General features: G+C 36.6%; 1 long non-coding RNA gene across 2 annotated transcripts; it reads left to right on the top strand.

Annotated features, from left to right (window-relative positions):
• Positions 1-895: 895 nt before the first annotated feature.
• Positions 896-20,593, top strand: LOC131544345 (uncharacterized). Of its 2 annotated transcripts, XR_009272097.1 has the most exons (7): positions 896-1,752; positions 1,978-2,025; positions 5,726-5,782; positions 5,971-6,027; positions 7,783-7,833; positions 20,353-20,403; positions 20,569-20,593. It is a non-coding gene; the product is annotated as an uncharacterized LOC131544345 (long non-coding RNA). The 2 variants fall into 2 exon arrangements; XR_009272099.1 differs by lacking the exons at positions 20,353-20,403; positions 20,569-20,593 and adding an exon at positions 7,956-8,003.
• Positions 20,594-21,011: the final 418 nt, after the last annotated feature.

Genomic DNA, 21,011 nt, shown 5'->3' with positions numbered 1-21,011 from the left:
TGATGACTTCTGTGAGCCCATCACGGAATTTTCGGCGATTCCGTGATGCCACCACAGATTCGGGGTTAATTAAGTCCGTGAACATTACACGGAATTCTGTGAGATCAGGTTGCTCTGTTCCTTACCCTCATCCAGAAAGGACGAACAGAACGCGACGGCAGCGTATAGGCAAACAAATTCCATCATATTTCTATCATGGCGCCGAAAAAGCGTGGAATACAGCCATACAAAATCATTATGCATTAGACGTAAATAGATTAAAACGGCGACCAGTAACACTGCTCTTTCTGAGTCCATCATTTGTGCTGTCCAGTGGGGTATGTGAATAATGGCAGTGAAAAAATTTACCACAATTCTTAGCGAATAATAAGAATAATGGAAATTGCATGTAAACGGGAGTAACGGGAGCTTTGCTCTTGACATGTAAACATCAAAATGCGATTAAGTCCTTACTCTGATTATTGGAAATAATCGCAATATTCGTGCGCATGTAAACGCAGTCATTGACATGACAGCTCACTTGCTCTGTTATTTCCTCGAACACATTTGGTCTAGAATCGAAGTACTGCATGTCTGCCATCTAGTGGTAGGGAATACAAATGAGATATTACACCATATTAGGAACTACAGTCTATTTCATAAAGTATGACGTCTTGTCGCAATTTTGCGACTTTGGTTGGTTAGTACGATGTTCCTGAAACATTCTTTCAATTATTCAGACACCTGCTGTGAACAAGCACTGAAAGAAAAGCTGCGTCCCAAATGACACTCTGTACACTATGCACTTATACACTCAACCATGTAGTGTATGAATTATATAAGGTTATTTTGTCATTAATAATCGGAGTCTGATAGCCCCACCCCCTTCGCGACGTAATCAAAGCTGCGACAGTTGAGTGCATGAAGTGTTCAACATTCCACACTTCATTTTTTCGGTTATTTAAGTGCATCATCCGCGTATTTAAAGTGCACTTTTTATTTTGGGAATTTTCAGTGTGAACACACTACTCGCACTATTTATACTACAAAACGTCATATAATAGTGCATAAGTACGCGATTTGGGACGCGCCTAAAGCAAAATAAAAACACAAACTACAACTTTCTTCAGCCACAGCCTTAGATGAACTGAAGATAAAAGACATTCAATCTCTCAAGATCTGATTAAACAACTCCACAAACAGCATTACCAGCTTCAGTTATTACTAACCAGACGTCTACAGAAGTTGTGAGAATTAGCAGAGGTTTAGATGTTGATGTCTTATTGAAAATGTTTCGTTTGAGGTCACCATCATGGAGATCGTCGTTTGCTTTAGTTGGGCTCTTGACCCTTTACTTTCATTGAGTTGCGTCTTTTGCAGCAATTGCAGGTGTTTTCAGAAAACATTTCTGCATTGATAAAACAGGTCAACGTGTTTGTTTTACAGTAAAATTAAATATTGATCGTTTTTCATTTGCCAGTTTCATGTGCCAAAAATGGATAGTTGATGCTCCAGAAATAATAAGATAGCTCTTTTTTTATTTATTTATTTTTATTTTATTTAATTTTCCATTTGTTTTAAAAAACAAAACAAAAGAGCCATCTTACTTTTTCTGGAACATCAACTGTCAATTTTGGCTCGACAGCTCCTTTTTTGTTTGCGATTTACAAATCAGTTTATGGCTTCAATATTTCATTTCACGTGTGGGCAGCCCTGAAACACCTCTTCATTTGATTGGTCAAACAACCCCGCCATCTTGCATTAATTCAGCTGGTAATGTAGTCTTGATGTTTACTCTGTTGGATTACGTTTTAATTAAATGTTTGTGAATCTGTAGAATTGAACAGATGTGTGAGTGCGTTTGTGTTTCTAGGTAAAAACAAGGGATAAAAGAGAATTAAATGTGCAGTTGTAGATAATTACAGACATTTCCATGTGTCCTTTGTATTGTTGATTCATTTATGTTCATCAGTCGTTATTTTATTTTATTTTTTTCAGATTTCATCACCTCCCGTGAAATATTCACAACTGAGAAGGCCTCAGCTGGTAATGCAGTCTGATGTTTCATGTGTTAAACTGTGTTTTAACTGAATGTTTGTGAATATGTAGAATTGAACACATGTGTGGGTGTGTTTGTGTTTCTAGGTAAAAACAAGGGATAAAAGAGAATGAAATGTGGGTAACACTTTAGAATACTGTTCCATCTTTAATGAATAACTACACAAGAACACACGAGTAACGCAATATTAGCACACTAGTAACTACTAGTAACTAACAAGAAACTCTGATTAATGAATTAGTAAGTGATAGTGCTTAGTGATAGTCGAATGTGGTAGTTCACTATTAGCTAATCAGTAACTATTATTTTTTCATACCTCCCTAAGAACTATTAATAACTACTGTATACAGGTTCATAATTAATATGAATAATACATAATGTATAATTGCTTCTAAAGTAAAGGTCATGGTGACCCACTAGTAATGACTCAAGTATTACCAAATTCTTCTGAAGAAATTAGGGTACAACTGGGCTAAATGTGCTCCGGAGTAAAAGGTGCCTTTGATATTATTTTTTATCTAAACCACTAGATGGCACAAAAACATGGCTTAGCACTTTCCTAAATAGTTTTATTTTTTCTAGATGCAAGTTTATATTTATCTGATCTTTGATGCCGTGGTGCGCAGCAGCACAAAGTTGATTCTGTGCTTACTTGATCTAATATTTTATGTTTTTTTTTTTAAATGTGGTAGATTTAAGTGGCAAATGAGAATCACTAAAATGAATGCATATATTTTGAGACAAAAGTCTTCTTTATGATTTTCAGTTTTGTTTAAGATAATTAAAGCAACAGTTTTTAAATAACAAAATAATATGTAAAAATATGGTATTTGGGGTAAAAAGTGCCCCAGCTGTTGGGGCTAAAGGCACAGGCAACACATGACATGCTTAGATTCAGATGGTAAATATCATATATTATATTGGTGTCCATATTAGAGATAATCACCATGTTTAGAATGAAACCATCATATTTAAAAACACGATATTAATCATATCATATAATAAAATATAATTTGATGTTACTACTGTAAATATATTAAATTATTATTGGATCTCCTTCAATACTATCAGAATCTGATAGAATGATTTTCTGTATTTTAAAATATATTTTTTTATAGTAACATATTTTAATGACAGTATATTTATTGAACAAAAAAATAATCATTTTATTTTTTTCAAAATAAGCAGAAAATAGCACAAACTTTGCTAAAGTGATTGTTTTGAACAAGGATTAACTTAGACATTATTTTAGCTGAAGTATTTGTATCAATACTGTGTGCCTTTACCCCGTGTGTGGGGTAAAAGGCCCCCCTAGCCACCTCATACATTTATAAGATTTTTAAACAAAATAAACAACTTGAATGATTTATTTTCACACAAAATCTGTTGCTCCATTAATTTTCTATACAACTTATATATTTCTTTTCTGCAATTATACATTTTAGGCGCAGTTAATAGCACATTTTTTCTTAAGGTGGGCCTTTAGCCCCGTTGTACCCTACTAACTATCTGGATCAGTATTCTAAAGTGAAGATAATGATAAGTCCCATTCATTTTAAAATTAATTATACATTATGCATAATTCACATTAATTATGAACGTGTATACAGTAGTAGTTCTCCAGGATATATATTATATTATATTATATTATATTATATTATATTAAATATATATATATATATATATATATATATATATACACACATATATACACACACATATATATATATACAGTCATGGCCAAAAATATCGGCACCCTTGGTAAATTTGATCAAAGAAGGCTGTGAAAATTAATTTGCATTGTTAATCCTTTTAATCTTTTATTTTAAAAATTCACGAAAATATAACCTTTCCTTGGATAATAAGAATTTAAAATGGGGGGGAAATATCATTATGAAATAAATGTTTTTTTTCTCTAATACACATTGGCCACAATTAACCACACCCTTTTATTTAATACTTTTTGAAACCTCCATTTGCCAGTTTAACAGCTCTAAATGTTTTCCTATAATGCCTGATGAGGTTAGAGAACACCTGACAAGAGATCAGAGACCATTCCTTCATCCAGAATCACTCCAGACCCTTTAGATTCCCAGTTCCATGTTGGTGCTTCTTCTCTTCAGTTCACCCACTCATTTTCTATAGGGTTCAGGTCAGAGAACTTGAATGGCCAGCAGAAGCTTGGTTTTGTGCTCAGTGACCCATTTTTGTGTTGTTTTTGAGGTTTGTGTTTGGATTATTGTACGGCTGGAAGATCCAAACATGGCCCATTATAAGATTTCTAACAGAGTCAGTCACTTATTGATTTTTTATCTGTTGGTATTTGATAGAATCCATGATGCCATGTGTCTAAACAAGATGTCCAGGACCTCCAGCAGAAATATAGGCCCACAACATCAAAAATACAGCAGTATATTTCATTGTACACATGGGGTACTTTTTATCCCTGTGTTCACCAAACCCATCTTGAGTGTTTGCTGCTAAAAAGTAAATTTTTTAGTTTCATCTGACCATAGAAGCCAGTCCCATTTGAAGTTCCAGTCGTGTCTGACAACTGAATATGCTGGAGATTGTTTTTGGATGAACTAGGAGAATTTTTCTTGAAAACCTCCCAAACAACATGTGGTGATGTAGGTGCTGATTGAATTTTTTTTTTAAAGGTTTTCTGACCCCGAGACTCAACTATTTTCTGCAATTCTCGAGCTGTGGTCCTTGGAGAGTCTTTAGCCACTCAAACTCTCCTTCTCACCGTACATTAGGACGATATAGACACGTCCTCTTCCAGGCAGTTTCCGAACATTTTATGTTGGTTGGAAATTCATTATTATTGCCCTGATGGTGGAAATGGGGATTTTCACTGCTCTAGCTCTTTTCGTAAAAAGACACTTAACTAATTTGTGAAGCTCAATTATCTTTTGCTGCACATCATAAAAATATATCCTTTGGTTTTTCTCATTGTCATGGATGATTAAGGGAATTTGGGCTTTGTTTTCCTGCCTATTTATATTTCTGTGAAACAGGAATCCATGGCTGGATAATTTCATGTTCATAATCACCCTGGAGTGCTCAAAATTGTGAATATGAATGGGAATATACTTCAGAGATATTTTACTCATAAGAATTTCTAGGGGTGCTAATAATTGTGTCCAATGTGTATTTGAGAAAAACATTTATTTCATAATGATATTTCCCTCATTTTAAATTCTTATTATCCAATGAAAGGTTAGATTTTTGTGATTTTTTTTTAAATAAAAGATCAAACGGGTTAACAATGCAGATTAATTTTCACAGTCTTGTTTGATCATATTTACCAAGGGTGCTGATATTTTTGGCCATGACTATCTATCTATCTATATATATATATATATATATATATATATATATATATATATATAAATAATAGTAGTCGTTGATTAGCTAATAGTGAACTGCCAGTTTCAACTGAGCGCTATTACTTACTAAATCAATAATCAGAGTTTCTTGTTAGGTAATAGTAGTTACTACAATGTTAATAGTGCATTAGTCACTTGTTCCTGTATAGTTATTCATTAACAAAGGATCGGTGTTCTAAAGTGTTACCGAAATGTGCAGTAGATAATTGCAGACATTTTCATGTGTCCTTTTTTATTGATGATTCATTTATATTTATCAGTCATTATTATTATTATTATTATTATTATTTTTCAGCTGTTATTAACATCATCAGCCATATTACAACAGTCACACCAGAGACGAGCTCAGCTGGTAATGTAGTCTGATGTTTCCTCTGTTGGATAGTGTTTTGACTGAATGTCTGTGGATCTGTAGAATTGAACAGATGTGCGAGTGTGCTTGTGTCTCTAGGTAAAAACAAGGAATAAAAGAGTGTGTAAGATGTATGAGCTGTGTTAAAAGAAATGTGCTTATTAATTCCTGTTCTTTCAAACTTTCAGATGTTCACATCATTAACACTAGCTCTACAACCGACACACCAGTGAACGTCTCAATTGGTAATGTAACTCACTGTACTCTTCAGACCATGAGATGAGGTTATTTAATTAAGGAAAGATAAAAGAACTTAACACAGTAGTTTTGAGGCTTTTTTTCCTCAATTTTGAATAATTTAAATAAAATATTTTTGTAACATGGGCAAACTCAGAAAGCAAGAGAGCAGGATATAAATGCAGTGTACTTTTAGTAATAACTACAAAAACATAGATATAGTCTAAACGTGCAAGAACCAGGAAACAAGGGAACACAAGGAAACAAAACTGTGTTTCTGTGCAGCATTTTGTCTTAGAAATAAAAAAGGACACCTATTCATTTATAATTTGTCTTAAATCTTACTTTGTTTTAAAAATAAATAAATAAATAAAACGGTTTTATGAAATCAGTAATGTGAATCATATCACAACGTCATTTGAGTGAATCGTTACATCCCTATCAGACTACATCACCAGCTGAGCTCATCTTTGGCATGAAAAAATAAAGAATAGCGATGAATATTAATGAATAATAATAAAATAACTAAATAATAATAATAATAATATGTGAAAATAATAAATAATAATCAATAATAAAATTTGAAATAACAACAACTTTGCCTGAACAAGACTTACACATGAAAATTGTACTGGAAATCATAAATGTAGTAATTCTCTAGCAAATCTACAGCCAATTGGGCAACATATAATAGAATGGCCTGACTTCCTTTGTGAAATTATGAACAAAACAAAAACGGCAGACAGGCTAAACGAGAACGCAAAATGCAGTGACACAGCATTTACTTGGTTACCGCTGTAAACAAAGCATGTAAACAAAGCATACTTTAATATGTATTATACGGAGGCAAGATAAAAAAATTAAATAAAAATACCATCGAAACATTTCTGAAAACAGCCAGTTCCCCTTAGAGATACATTCATATAAACTTCTACCCCCAATTGTATCGCGATTCATTTAACATCTCAACCAACTGAATATAATGAAATCACAGAGAACAGACAGAACATGACACATTTGATCAATATACAGATTCAATACTTTTGAATCTGTGCCAGTGCTCTGGTGGTCTGCTCAAGATTATGACTGCAATTTTGAAACATGACCCTCCATAATAGTTGTCTTCGTAAAGAACACAGCATCTGAGTTTGATTTAACATTATTCTATATGTTGTTGTTTCAGTAACTTTACATTTGGAGAATTCCACAACATTTACTAGTTCCGCTTCATCAGGTAAGGGTGATGCTGGACTGGACTGATTATGGACAGTCATGTTTCAATATTACAGTGTCTTCATGAGGAACACAGTGTCATAAATTGGTTGTAGTAATCACACAAACTTTCGGTACAAGCAAACTGTCTTTTAATAATTGCCAAAGATAAGTCCAGGACGAGGTCCACAGGGCTAACACAATCATAACATAGACGAGACTGGACAAACTGAACTGAAACAAGGGGAACTTAAATACACAGAATAAACCATGTTAATTAATGATGAACACCTGAACAGAATAACACAATCAACTCAGTAACCATGACAACTAAATATTTTCTGAAACTAGAACAAAGGAAAAAGGAAAACAAATAGAAACAACCTAAAAGTCCATGAAAATGAAACTAAATGGAACACGACTGATGAAACGTGACACACAGTAATTCAGTATCTGAGTCTAATTTAACAACTGTTTCCATTTCCATCCGGTATTGTTTCAGTTCCTTTAACGTCTTGTATTATGTATTTAATTTATTTATTTTTTTCCAGATTATTTACTGACAGTCACTTCCACAACATCTAGCAGTCCCACTACTACAGGTAAGCATGTTTTTGGACTGAATGTGGCCTTCGAAAGCAGCTCCTCCTAATAATTGTCTACATTAAGAAATAATTCAGCATCTGTTTGATTTAACAGCTGTTTCCATCTGGTATTGTTTCAGTTCATTTACACATCACTTCCACAACATCTGCCAATCCCACTACTACAGGTGAATGTGTTGTCAAACTGGAATGTAGCTTTCAAGAGAAGCTTCTCCTAATAATGGTCTTCATTTTGAACACAGTTGTAAAATCAGATTTAGATGCTGAATAATGCTGCCTTCACGTGCTATCGGAAATTTCTTATTTCCCACTTATGAAGTCGTGATTACGAGCTTGTGGTATTCAAGTGCTTTAAGTCGGAAAGAATAAAATGTAGCATCCCATTAGTTGACAACCATATAAACATTCACCGCGCTATACATGCAGTTTGCTGACAATTCTGGAATTTCGGCCAAATCCATGCTTATAAAACATATAATATGCTTTGAATCATCGTTCATATCTAGCCTATAAATACACTACTTTAGCGACAAGACAAAGGGATGGTTGTTGTGAGAACAGCACTGACAGTAGCAATGGTTCTCCCCTCCACCATGTTTAAAGTTTATGACCCGCCTAACTCGGAAACTTGGGTATAAAAATTATTTCAGAATTTCCCAGTAGTAAATACGACTTGAGAGGCCGTTCACGTCCAATTTCCGATTAGGAAACTCGTATTTACGATAATTCCGATAGCACATGAAGGCAGCATTACTGTTTCCACATGTTGTTGTTTCAGTTCTTTTAATACCAATCACTTCCGCAATATCTACTAGTTCTACTTCCACAGGTGAAAATAATTCTAGACTAAATATGACAATTTAAAATAAATCCTTGAATGATTTTCTTGTTGGGAGATGATATGACCCTTCGGCTTCGCTCTGCTCACTTTGTCAGAAATTGTATATATCCTGTCAGTAAATTTTGAACAACTCTTTATTTAGCTCACTATGAGTGCCCAAGCAGTCAAGGACAGCCGTAAAGCGGACAATCGCCAATAAAGAAAAAATTCAAAGATTCCACCATCTCCAGAGAGGATTTCGACGCTGCTATAGCTAACGGTATCAAGCTAGTGCTTAAAGAGCAACAAAGTACTCTCGATTCGGTAGTGGCTTTGACTGTAAGAGACGCGATTAGGGTTGGGTATCATTTAGGTTTTTTTGATACCGGTGCCAAATCGATACTTTTAAAACGGTACCGGTGCCTAAACGGTGCCTGAACCGATACTTAAAAATAACAAAAAATAAATACAAATTACCAATTAATAATTGGATTGGCCAATAGCACTAAACACATGATGTCTTTTTCATTCATACTGGATGCCAGAGGGCGCCCTCACACAAAAAATCCACATATCCAGTCACAGAAGTAGCGGAACTCCAGGAAATCCCCAATATGGACAAATGCATTGCTATGGATGTAACCGAGTAAACAAGATATAAACGTTTTGAATGAACGTTTTGACTCCTCGGATGCTCTCATTTCCCGAGTTGTGCTTTTAAGTCGGAATGTGAAAACAGCACGCTCGAGTTACTACAAAGATTTGTTGGACTTGTATTATTAGAGCTTTCCGACTTGAGTTCATGTGCATTTTCGGGAAATTATTTTTCACGTGATGATGCTTCTTACGTTCATTTTGGAGAAACAAAGGACAAATATTTCAATCAATCGCTCAGGCATGGCACCGAAATGAGGCATCGAAATCTCCGTTCTGTTTCGGTTCTAGTATATACCGGTTACATAGGTACTGGTGCCATATTGGTACAGGGTTTCGGCACCCAACCCTAGACGCGATAGACTCTGTACTGACCCCAGCACTCCGTGATCTAGATTTGGATATACAAACGACCAACAATTCTGTAAAAGAGATAAAAGCGGAAGTTGAAAAACTAGCCATTTCGGGGACGAAAGCAGCTGCACGTGAGGATAGGAGGACAGTCACAAACTTAAGAAATCAGCTGGAGAAACTCACCGAAGGGGTGACGGGCGTTGGGCATGGGAGCAGGAGAGGTGGCATGCGACTAGTGGGGTTGCCGGTGGGGGCGGGAGGCTCCGGTGCGGCTGGGTTCCTCAGAGCTGATCTTTCCAGGTAGATCCCTTCCCTGGGGGGCCGTGGTATCGAGATTGACCGGGCCCATCACGTGTATGACGGAAGGAAAAACTCTGATCGGCCACGTACTCTCATCTTCCGTGTACTAAGATGGCATGACAGATCTGCGATCCTGAAAGGTGCTCGGCAGGCTTATCCGGTGAAATATAAGCAGGACAATGTCACACTACTATTTTTTCCCCGACTTTAGTCCAGCCACAACTACCAAAAGAAAGAGCTTTAATCCAGTCTTGAAGAAGATGACAGCACTTGGTCTCCAGCCCTTCCTCACCTATCTGGCGGTAATTAAACTACGGCACAAAGGTGAGCAGATGATGTTAGACTCTCCTCAAAAGGCGGAGGATTTTGTTTCATCACTGTGACTGAAGACGTATTCTGCAGCGCTACAAAGCAGCGGGAAGGCGTCGGCTACCATCTCCATCCTCTCAGCTTAACGAGGGAAAACTAACAATGAGGTCTGTGGTGATCCTAACTGCCCTGAAGGGGACAATGACAAGGTGGCCATGGACACTTGTTAATTTATTTTTGGAATCTTGCCCCTGCCCTGTAAATTCGTCCGCTGATTGGTAAATAATAATGATTTATTTTCTTTATTATTATTATTAGTGCTGTCAATCGGTTAAAAAATGTAATCGCGTTAATCACAGTCATGAACTGTGATTAATCATGATTAATCGCAAATTTAAAATACTAGGATTTACCTGTAAATGTGTTGACACAGGGTGGCCGCGGGTCCTTAAAAAGTCTTAAAATGTATTAAATTCAGATTCAGTGGGTCTTAAATATCTTCCGTTTCATTACCGCAAAAGTTTCACCAGTCTGACGGACCCAGGGACTGTTTACAATCACTGGACAGACGGAAGATTCCCCGCGCTGTAGTTACTGCGAATACCACCAGCTCGCTGACAAGCCTCCTAGCTGCTTTAAATGGGTTAATACAAGTTTACTGAAAAATTGCTCGAGGATTTTACTTGCCCGACGGGACAAATAGCTTGATCAAAACTTAAGTGACATTTTATTACATTCAGCGTAAACAGCGATTGATAATGGATAGTGTATTTCTGGTATCAATGTTGCGCTTTTGAGGCTCATGCTGCCTGTCTCTGTGAGAGACTTGTATGGAGAAATCAAATCAAATGAGCATAACTGCAAACATAAAGAAACTTACAGAACAAACATACTGAGGTAAAAATTCAAAATGTTTAGTTTATTTATAACATGATGATGATGATGATAACATACCATGACAAGGGGACTATTTTGTTAAATATGTTACATTGATTTTGGCTCAAGAAACAAGCAGTTAAGTAGTTACTTACATTTTAGACAGAATATTGACTGTTTTGTTCTATTTCACCAACGAAAATAGTTCCAAACAAAGATCAGAAGTGTTGCACATTCTCCAAGCAGCACTCGCATGTTTGTTCCTGAATGATTCAGTGTTTTGAATGAATCGGTTGAATGAATAAGTGACTTACCGCCACCTACTGGTGGTTTAGTTAGTTTAAAAGTATGCATTTTTCCACCAACATTTCTTATTTGTATATTCAAAAAAATAATAATTAAAACATTAATCTCATAACATTATTTATTGCGGTTGTAAATTTGTAGTGCAAATTGTTTAATTTGATTGCTAACAGCGCTGTTGTGTATATTAAATTTCCTCATCAGTTGTAAGAATTTGACATGAAAGATGACGGATACATTTAATAAGGTTAAAAAATATTGGACTTTATGGAGGTAAATAACAACCTGGGGTAAATTTTAAAAACATGCAGATTTAAATATGTAAATGCTGAATAGAAAACTGATGAAAATATTGCTTCATTTACACCACCAAAAATATTGCTGATGTGGAGCTTTTGAGGGATATTTTGTATGGGATATTGTCTTCAGATATGAAAAGTTCTCTGTATATCGTAATAATAAATAGCATTTTTGACAGCGATGATATTTTGTTTTCTTTTTAAATTTAAAAACACATTAAATATTACATTTACGTATGTAATATAATGTGTATTTCCTTCACAGGTTTGGTCTTAAATTTGACATATGGTGGTATTAAAAAGGTCTTAAAAAGTCTTAAATCTATCTTGTTCATATCTGTAGACACCCTGTGACAAACTAGTTTAAGGAAACAGAACCTTTTACACTTCTGCCAGGTATGAGACATAATCCTTATTATTCTTTTGTTTTTATTCAGCCATTATCAGCCTTTAAACTGACGTTTACCAAGCCACATCGCTTCAATCCCAGTATACATTTACCCAACTATTGTCAAAAGTATTTCTAAATAAATACAACAAAACATTTCTTGCGACCTTACGTGTAACATGCTACATAAGACAATTTATGAGATTAATAGTACACTTTTACTCAGAACTCACTTCAAACCACCATCGAGTCTTTGTAATAACTTCCTTTTGCGATCACATGTGGAATTTGGTCGTTTACTGTTGTTAAAATATGCTATTTATAGCCTTTTATATCGCTGCACAAATTAGCATTTCAGATGTACACATTAACTCAAGAAAATCACATTTATCGTAATCGTGTGTTTATTATCTATGATCTATAGTGGCTGTTGTCATGTTTATTTCTGCTGTGTAAAAGCCTTAACATGTATGCTCCAGCTAAAACTCACGTTGTTTGTGATGTTACAACCGCCTCTCTGTTCTTAAGTTGCCAGGGATACATTTCAAGTATAATGCACATTAGTAAAAGGATCTATTTTAATTTTTATTTGTCTATATACACTTTGGGCGGCCACGGTACATTAAAAAAGTAGCCCAAAAAACCGCAACCCACGGCTTTGTAATTTTTTCCCGCGACTGTATTTTCAAAATAGCCCACGTGTGCTGCTACCCTGGCAACACTGGTTCGGTGTACCCTTATCACACAATGATAGATGACCTTCTGCGCTGCGATGACAGGAAGAAGTTGGGGTCAAACCTTATCAAACGATTAATTTGCGTTAAAAAAATATTAACGCGTTAAAATTTTTTGATTAATCGGATTGACACTCCTAATTATTATTATTCGGGCTGATGGATAGCAGGTTCAATCACTATGCTTTTGGCACAGTGGGCCTTTGGGTACATGTCTTGTGTTGAAGTGGACTGGTCACGCATCAACATTTGTTTCTGTTGTTTATGCAGACCTACACTCTTGGTAATGTGCGGTCTGCTTTGGTTTTTATACACAGTTTGTCATTCCTTGTTTTTGCTTTTTTTCTATGCCCTTCAACAGACATCAATACTTTTATTTATTCTGCTTTTCTTTTAATATATAGTAAACTTGATCACACTGCAAAGTCCCTTTCTATTAAATCTATCTGGAATCGTGAATTAACAGATTTTGATTTATCGGTCGATTGGGAGAGGGTGTGGTCTAATCTAATCTTAACTTCTAAAAACTTGGTTCATCATCTTATCCATTTCAAAGTCATCCATTGAGTATAAATAACTCCTTACAAGAGGTTCAAAATGAAACTGCAATTGTCTATAAACCTATAACTGTCATATCTGTAACACTGTATCAGCAGGTACTTTTCTCCACGTTTTGGGAATGTCCAATTGTTGTCGGTTTGTGGACGGTTTCTGTTTTAATAAATTTAATAGAAAGAGACTTTGCAGTGTGATCATTAAGTTTACTATATATTAAAGAAACAGACGGCCGACCAGAGGGTGGTGCGATCCAATCCCATATAGGATGAGAGGAAATAGGGGATGCCCAGGGAACTCCATAGGCCTTGAGAGCAGAACGTAACTGAAAAAAGACAAAATATGATGATGCTGGTAAACAAAACTTAGTTCTTAGTTCTTGAAGTGAGCGGAGTCCCTGGTTATCATATAAGTCACCTCATGTGTTTCTGCCCAATGTAGACCAAGAGGGCTGGACAAATGGCCAATTTCAACATAAAAAAAAAATAAAGTTGTGCCATAAGGGTGTGTTGTTACAAAATTTGAAAGGTCCTCCCATCGGACGTTTTTCACCCTTTTTAGAAAAAAAAGAAGCCCTTAGATGTAGTATTCTGGATTCTCCAAAGATCGATTACATTGATAAATTTATTCAATAACTTAGAGTATGGGTTAGCTGTAGTATCAGGGTGAGATTTATCCAGTGCAGGATTTAAAACAGCGTTAAAATCACCACCCATCACTAAAGGACAATCCATCTGCTCAAATAATATATTGGAAATATTCATTCGGGCAGTAACTGGAGACCAGTGCTAACCTGCCATTATGTATTTTACAGCGTATGAAAACAAATCTACCTTCATCATCATTCCCGGTATGTTCAATAGTTAAATGTAACTTCCTATCGACTAAGATAAGCACCCCCTTAGTTTTATTAGGGGCACAAGAGAAGGCTGCCAGTTTGTAATACTTGTTTTGAAAACGTGCCACATCGCATTGTTTTAAATGACTCTTGTATCAGGGCACAGGAAATCAATTTACGATGCAAATATTCTAATATCCTGGTACGCTTAATAGGAGAATTTAGGCCATTGTAGCATTTGGACCAATCAGACACACAATTTCTCATTTGATTTATCAAATTAATTAGTTATTAGATTAACAAATAATCACAGACCCCTCACCCAATACACATACTGGGTGCCCGTATGTCTGTGAATGACTCCAGGTCCCCGGTTCCATGGCAACCGATCTGATAACACTAGTTTTATTGCTCAAAGGAATGCAGGCAGAGCAAAGCATTATGCCATAAAAATGGACTGTTCTCTAATTAATTCATAGAAAAACCTTTCTTTGCATGAACACACATATCTTTAGGTCATTGTGTATATTATTACTGTTCTTGTATATGTTCTTGTGTATTGTATACTGTTTTATGCATGCTTATGATAGATCACTAGTTAATATCACCTCACTTATACCATGTTTGGTCTCTATCAATTAGTCTTTGGATGATCTAATTGAGAGTGAATATTACATGTTGATACCTATGCAATTACATTTACATTTAGTCATTTTGCAGACGCTTTTATCCAAAGCGACTTACAATTGGGGAATACATAAAGCGATTCATCTTGAAGAGGCAATCAGACAGACAAAGTGCTTGTAACACCAAGTCTCAGGCATTGTTTAAATGAGTGCAAGCTAGCAAGGGAAGGAATAAATAAAGAGAAAGAGTTTTTTTTTTTAATTTAAAATTTTTTTTTTTTTATACGTTTAGGATGAAGTCAAGTAGTGTCGAAAGAGATGAGTTTTCAGCTGTTGCTTGAAGATTGACAGGGATCCAGCACTCCGGATAGGGGTGGGAAGATCATTCCACCAGCCAGGAATGGTGAATGAGAATGTTCTGGAGAGGGATTTTGAGCCTCTTTGTGATGGTACCACGAGGCGTCGCTCACTAGCAGATCTCAGACTTCTGGAGGGGATGTAGATTCTTAATAGTGAGTGCAAGTAGGCGGGTGCTGAGCCTGTGGTTGTTCTATAAGCAAGCATCAGTGTCTTGAACTTGATGCGAGCTGCGACTGGTAGCCAATGCAATGAGATAAAGAGAGGTGTAACATGGGCTCTTTTGGGTTCGTTGAAGACCAGTCGTGCCGCCGCATTCTGAATCATTTGTAGAGGTTTGACTGTGTTTGATGGAAGTCCAGCCAGAAGAGCATTGCAGTAGTCTAGCCTAGAAATGACAAGGGCCTGGACAAGGAGTTGTGCAGCATGCTCCGTCAGAAAGGGCCTGATCTTTCTGATGTTGTGTAGTGCAAACCTGCAAGATCGAGCAGTCTTTGCAATGTGATCTTTGAAGGTCAGCTGGCCATCAAAGATTACACCAAGATTTCTGAACGAAGTTGATGGGGTACACTGTAAAAAATGATTCACTATATTTACTCAATAAAATTGAGTAATCCACAATATTTACTCAATAAAATTGAGGTAACAATTTGCACTTAATTTTTTTGAGTAGATTCTATCCTATATATTGAGTAAAGAGTACCTAAATTTTACAGCTATGACAAACTAAAATAAATTAAGTAATGTCTACCTAATATTTTTCATTAAATTACATAACTAATTACTTATAAAAATTTAGTAACATTAACTCTATTGTTAGTAGGCAACAGTTCATCGCTGTAAAACCCAACAAGTTAGGGTAACAAACCGTTTGAGTAAACCGACTGCCTTAAAACATTTAAGTTTTTAAAACTAACAATTATGAGTGCTCTGAACTTATTTCAGTCAGACATCTACAGAACATCTTATTGAGAATTAACTAAGGTTTAGATGTTGATTTATTGTTTCAATTGAAGTAACCATGTTAGAGATCAGTGTCTGCTTTAGTTGGGCTCTTGACCTTTGACTTCTGTGTTAGATGGGGGGTTTTTTTTCTTTGGTTGTTGTAACCATGTGTTCCTCGAGCATATTTGTTACAGCTCAAAACCCAGAGGAAATGATTGGTAGTTGGTTGTCATATGTTTATAATGACCATCATCTGTAAGTGAACTGATCTCATTGAAAGTGAGCACAGACTCGTTGTGTGTCTAATCTCTGGTTACGTGAATGTTGCATTGCTTATAGAAAAAGTGTTTATGTGACAGTCAGTTAACAAAGGAGTTTCTAAACAGTTTGTCCACAAAAAGTTTCAATCTATGGCAGTAACTGGACTCACACAGACATCAAGAATCAGCTTGTGAACCTCAACAATGGTGACCATTAAAAGAAAAGAAAAATCATGCTGGGTACTAGCATAGTACAAAACTCATCCATGGCTCCCAGCATGCATTGCAGCATGATTTTTATTTTATTTTAATGGTCACCATTGTTGAGGTTCATAAGCTGATTCTTGATGTCTGTGTGAGTCCAATTTCTGCCATAGATTGAAACTTTTTGTGGACAAACTGTTTAGAAACTCCTTTGTTAACTGACTGTAACAAACACTTTTACTGTAATCAATGCAACATTCATTTAACCAGAGATTAGACTCTCAATGAGATCAGTTCACTTACAGATGATTGTTATTATAAATATATGACAACCAACTACCGATCATTTCCTCTGGGTTTCGAGCTGTAACAAATATGTTCGAGGAACACATGGTTACAACAACCAAAGAAAAAAAAAAAACATCTAACACATAAGTCAAGGGTCAAGAGCCCAACTAAAGCAGACACTGATCTCTAACATGGTTACTTCAATTGAAACAATAAATCAACATCTAAACCTTAGTTAATTCTCAATAAGATGTTCTGTAGATGTCTGACTGAAATAAGTTCAGAGCACTCATAATTGTTAGTTTTAAAAGCTTAAATGTTTTAAGGCAATCGGTTTACTCAAACGGTTTGCTACCCTAACTTGTTGGGTTTTACAGCGATGAACTGTTGCCTACTAACAATAGAGTTAATGTTACTCAATTTTTATAAGTAATTAGTTATGTAATTTAATGAAAAATATTAGGTAGACATTACTTAATTTCTTTTAGTTTATCATAGCTGTAAAATTTAGGTACTCTTTACTCAATATATAGGATAGAATCTACTCAAAAAAATTAAGTGCAAATTGTTACCTCAATTTTATTGAGTAAATATAGTGGATTACTCAATTTTATTGAGTAAATATAGTGAATCATTTTTTACAGTGTAATTGTTGATGAACCTAACTGGATCTTGAAGTCATGCTGTAGAGTTGGAGCGGCGGGAAAGACAAGAAGTTCAGTCTTTGCCAGGTTGAGCTGAAGATGATGTTCTTTCATCCATGCTGAGATGTCCGCCAGGCAGCCTGAGATCCGTGCAGCTACCGTTGGATCATCTGGTTGAAAAGAGATATAGAGCTGTGTGCCATCAGCATAGCAGTGGTAGGAGAATCCATGTGCCTGTATGATGGGACCCAGTGATGTAGTGTATGTGGAGAAGAGGAGGGGTCCAAGAACCGATCCCTGAGGAACCCCAGTGACCAGTGGATGTGCTTTGGATACCTCCCTTCCCCAGGCCCCCTGAAAGACCTACCAGTGAGATAGGATTCAAACCAGCGAAGTGGAATTCCAGCGATGCATAGTGATGAGAGGGTGGACAGGAGTATCTGATGATTGACAGTGTCAAACGCGGCAGATAGATCCAGCAGAATGAGAACTGATGATTTGGAATAGGCTTTTGCAATTCGCAGTGCTTCAGTGACCGAGAGAAGCGCAGTCTCAGTTGAATGGCCACTCCTGAAACCTGACTGTTTAGTGTCCAGTTTGTTTTTCTGTGAAAGAAACAATGAGACCTGGTTGAAGACAACTCGTTCAAGTGTTTTCACTATGAATGGAAGGAGAGAGATAGGTCTGTAGTTTTCAATAAGAGAAGTGTTTAATGTAGGTTTTTTGAGCAGTGGGCTTACCCGAACCTGCTTTAACGTAGTGGGGAAGATGCCTGTGAGGAGGGATGTGTTGATGATGTGTGTGAGTGCCGATAAGAGTGTGGGAGAGATTGCTTGCAGAAGGTGTGAGGGGATTGGGTCAAGAGGACATGTTGTAGGATGGTTGGAGAGGAGAAGTTTGGATACTTCAGACACCATCAGGGGACAGAAGGAGAAGATGGGAGTTTTAGCAGTGGATGTGGTTGGTTGGGGGTCCTGTGTGAGTGGAGCTGAGAACTGATCACTGATCGAGCTAGCTTTGTCTGTGAAAAAAGTTGCACAGTCACCAGCTGTAATAGAAGTGGTGGGAGGTGGTGGAGGGGGACAGAGGAGAGAATTAAATGTTCTGAAGAGATTACGCATGTCTGGAGCGATGTTGATCTTGTTGTGGAAATGTGAGGATTTGGCAGTGTGGACATCAGAAGAGAAAGATGAGAGCAAAGATTGATACATACTCCGGTCCGACGGATCGTTTGATTTGTGCCATTTTCTCTCTGCCGCTTAAGTGTGTAGCTCTGTGTTGTTGCTCGGTTAAAGTTGCACAGGGCAAAATAGCACATCTTTACACTCGTCGGTCTTCACACGAGGAGGCTGAACACGACAGCTGAACGCTTCCGCAGACGCTTCCGCGTCAGCACACAGACCTCAAACAAATACACAGTCTAGCGTGAAAAAAACGCTGTGGCCGCCTTTAATTAGCACAGCCACCAGCCTATAGTAGGGCAAATGGCTCAAATCGTAATTCAACACTTCGCACTTAAGTGCAGGAAAGGAGCTAAGCTAAAGGGCAATTATTATAATTACCAGATTAAAAAATATAAACCACAACATATAGAAATAGGTAGGAAACAAAGTATTATTTCCTAGCAGCAAGTAATTAATTTAAACAACAGAACTATGAACAAGCATTAAAACACTTACGCGCTGCCGTCCGTCTCTTCTGGTGACTAATCGACTTCTCCCTATGCAACATATTAGTGTTCTAAGAATCTTTAATAGTTTGTATATCAACTTCCAATCCAGTTCATATGCAAATTACCATGCTTGGAGACAAAGAGTCATAAACTTTCCCTCCAAAAGTTCAAGATACCATTGGTTCTTTGACACCCCAGAGGTGTGACCTCTATAGCAGATAAAGCTCTCACATCAGTGACGCCCAGCAGTCTACGGCTCTTTTAGATTCTGAGAAGATGAGGATGTGAGGTAGAACTCTTCTGGACCCTTAAGTTTTGAGCCAGGCCTTGCGGCCTTGACTTTCCATTCAACCAAGGATCCTTGGATATCAGCAGATCTCTTTCTTAGCTCTTTTCCCTTTCTACCTGGGAAGAAACTCCGAAATACCACCAAGCCAGAATAACATCTTTTGGAGTTCATCACCCTTCAAACCCAGAAGATCTTGAAGAACTCCAACACCACCAAACCTTCAAACCATCAGAACTTTCATCTGAGACTGCATCCGGACACTTGGTCAATGACCAAGGCAATGCAAGTATCGTACATTTAACAAAACGAAACAGAGGTTTAGTATAAGTTATAGACCCGTTATAAACGGTGCTGATGGTTTTACTCAGGTGGTTAAAGAAACAGATGGCTGACCAGAGGTGCGATCTAATCTATAGGATGAGAGGAAATAGGGGAATCCCAGGGAACTCCATAGGCCTTGAGAGCAGAACGTAACTGAAAAAAGACAAAATATGATGATGCTGGTAAACAAAACTTAGTTCTTAGTTCTTGAAGTGCGCAGAGTCCCTGGTTATCATATAAGTCACTGCATGTGTTTCTGCCCAATGTAGACCAAGAGGGCTGGACAAATGGCCAATTTCAACATAAAAAATTAAAGTCGTGCCATAAGGGTGTGTTGTTAAAAAATTTGCAAGGTTCTCCCATCAGACATTCCACCCAAAAAAAAAAAAAAAAAGATTTTTTTTTTTTTTTTTATAAAGAAGACAGTAGTTCATCCTCTGAGTGTGATTTAACATCTGTTTCCATCTGGTATTGTTTCAGCTCTATTACACATGGTCACTTCCACAGCATCTACCAGTCCCACTACTACAGGTGAATGTGTTGCTGAACTGAAATATGGCTTTCTAGAGAAGCTCCTCCTAATCTGAGTCTTTTTCCATATATAAAAGTATTCCCTCAATGACCTTCTTGTTGCAGAACACAGTACTTCATCATCTGAGTATGATAACATATTTTTCCATCTGTCATTTTTTTTAGTTTCTTCACAGCCTGTAACTTCCACAGCATCTACTAGTTCAACTTCTACAGGTGAGGATAATTCTAGACTGAATGTGACCATTTAAAAATAAATCCTTCAATGATTGTTTTCTTGCAGAGCACATTAGTTCATCATCTGTTACTGTTTCAGTCTCTTTACAGCCAGTCACTTCTACAACATCTACTGGTTGTAATTCTACAGGTAAAGGATAATTCTAGACTGAATGTGACAATTTAAAAGAAAGCCTTCCATGATTTTCTTGTTGCACAACACAGTACTTCATCATCTGAGTCTGATTTAACATCTTTTCCATCTGTTATTTTTATTTTTTTAGTTTCTTCACAGCCTGTAACTTCCACAGCATCTACTAGTTCAACTTCTACAGGTGAGGATAATTCTAGACTGAATGTGGCTTCTTAAAAGAAATTCCTCTTGATGATTT

The sequence above is a fragment of the Onychostoma macrolepis genome, chromosome 01 (assembly GCF_012432095.1).
Source record: "Onychostoma macrolepis isolate SWU-2019 chromosome 01, ASM1243209v1, whole genome shotgun sequence".
NCBI classification, from domain to species: domain Eukaryota; kingdom Metazoa; phylum Chordata; class Actinopteri; order Cypriniformes; family Cyprinidae; genus Onychostoma; species Onychostoma macrolepis.
This window is presented reverse-complemented; position numbering and strand designations above follow the sequence as displayed.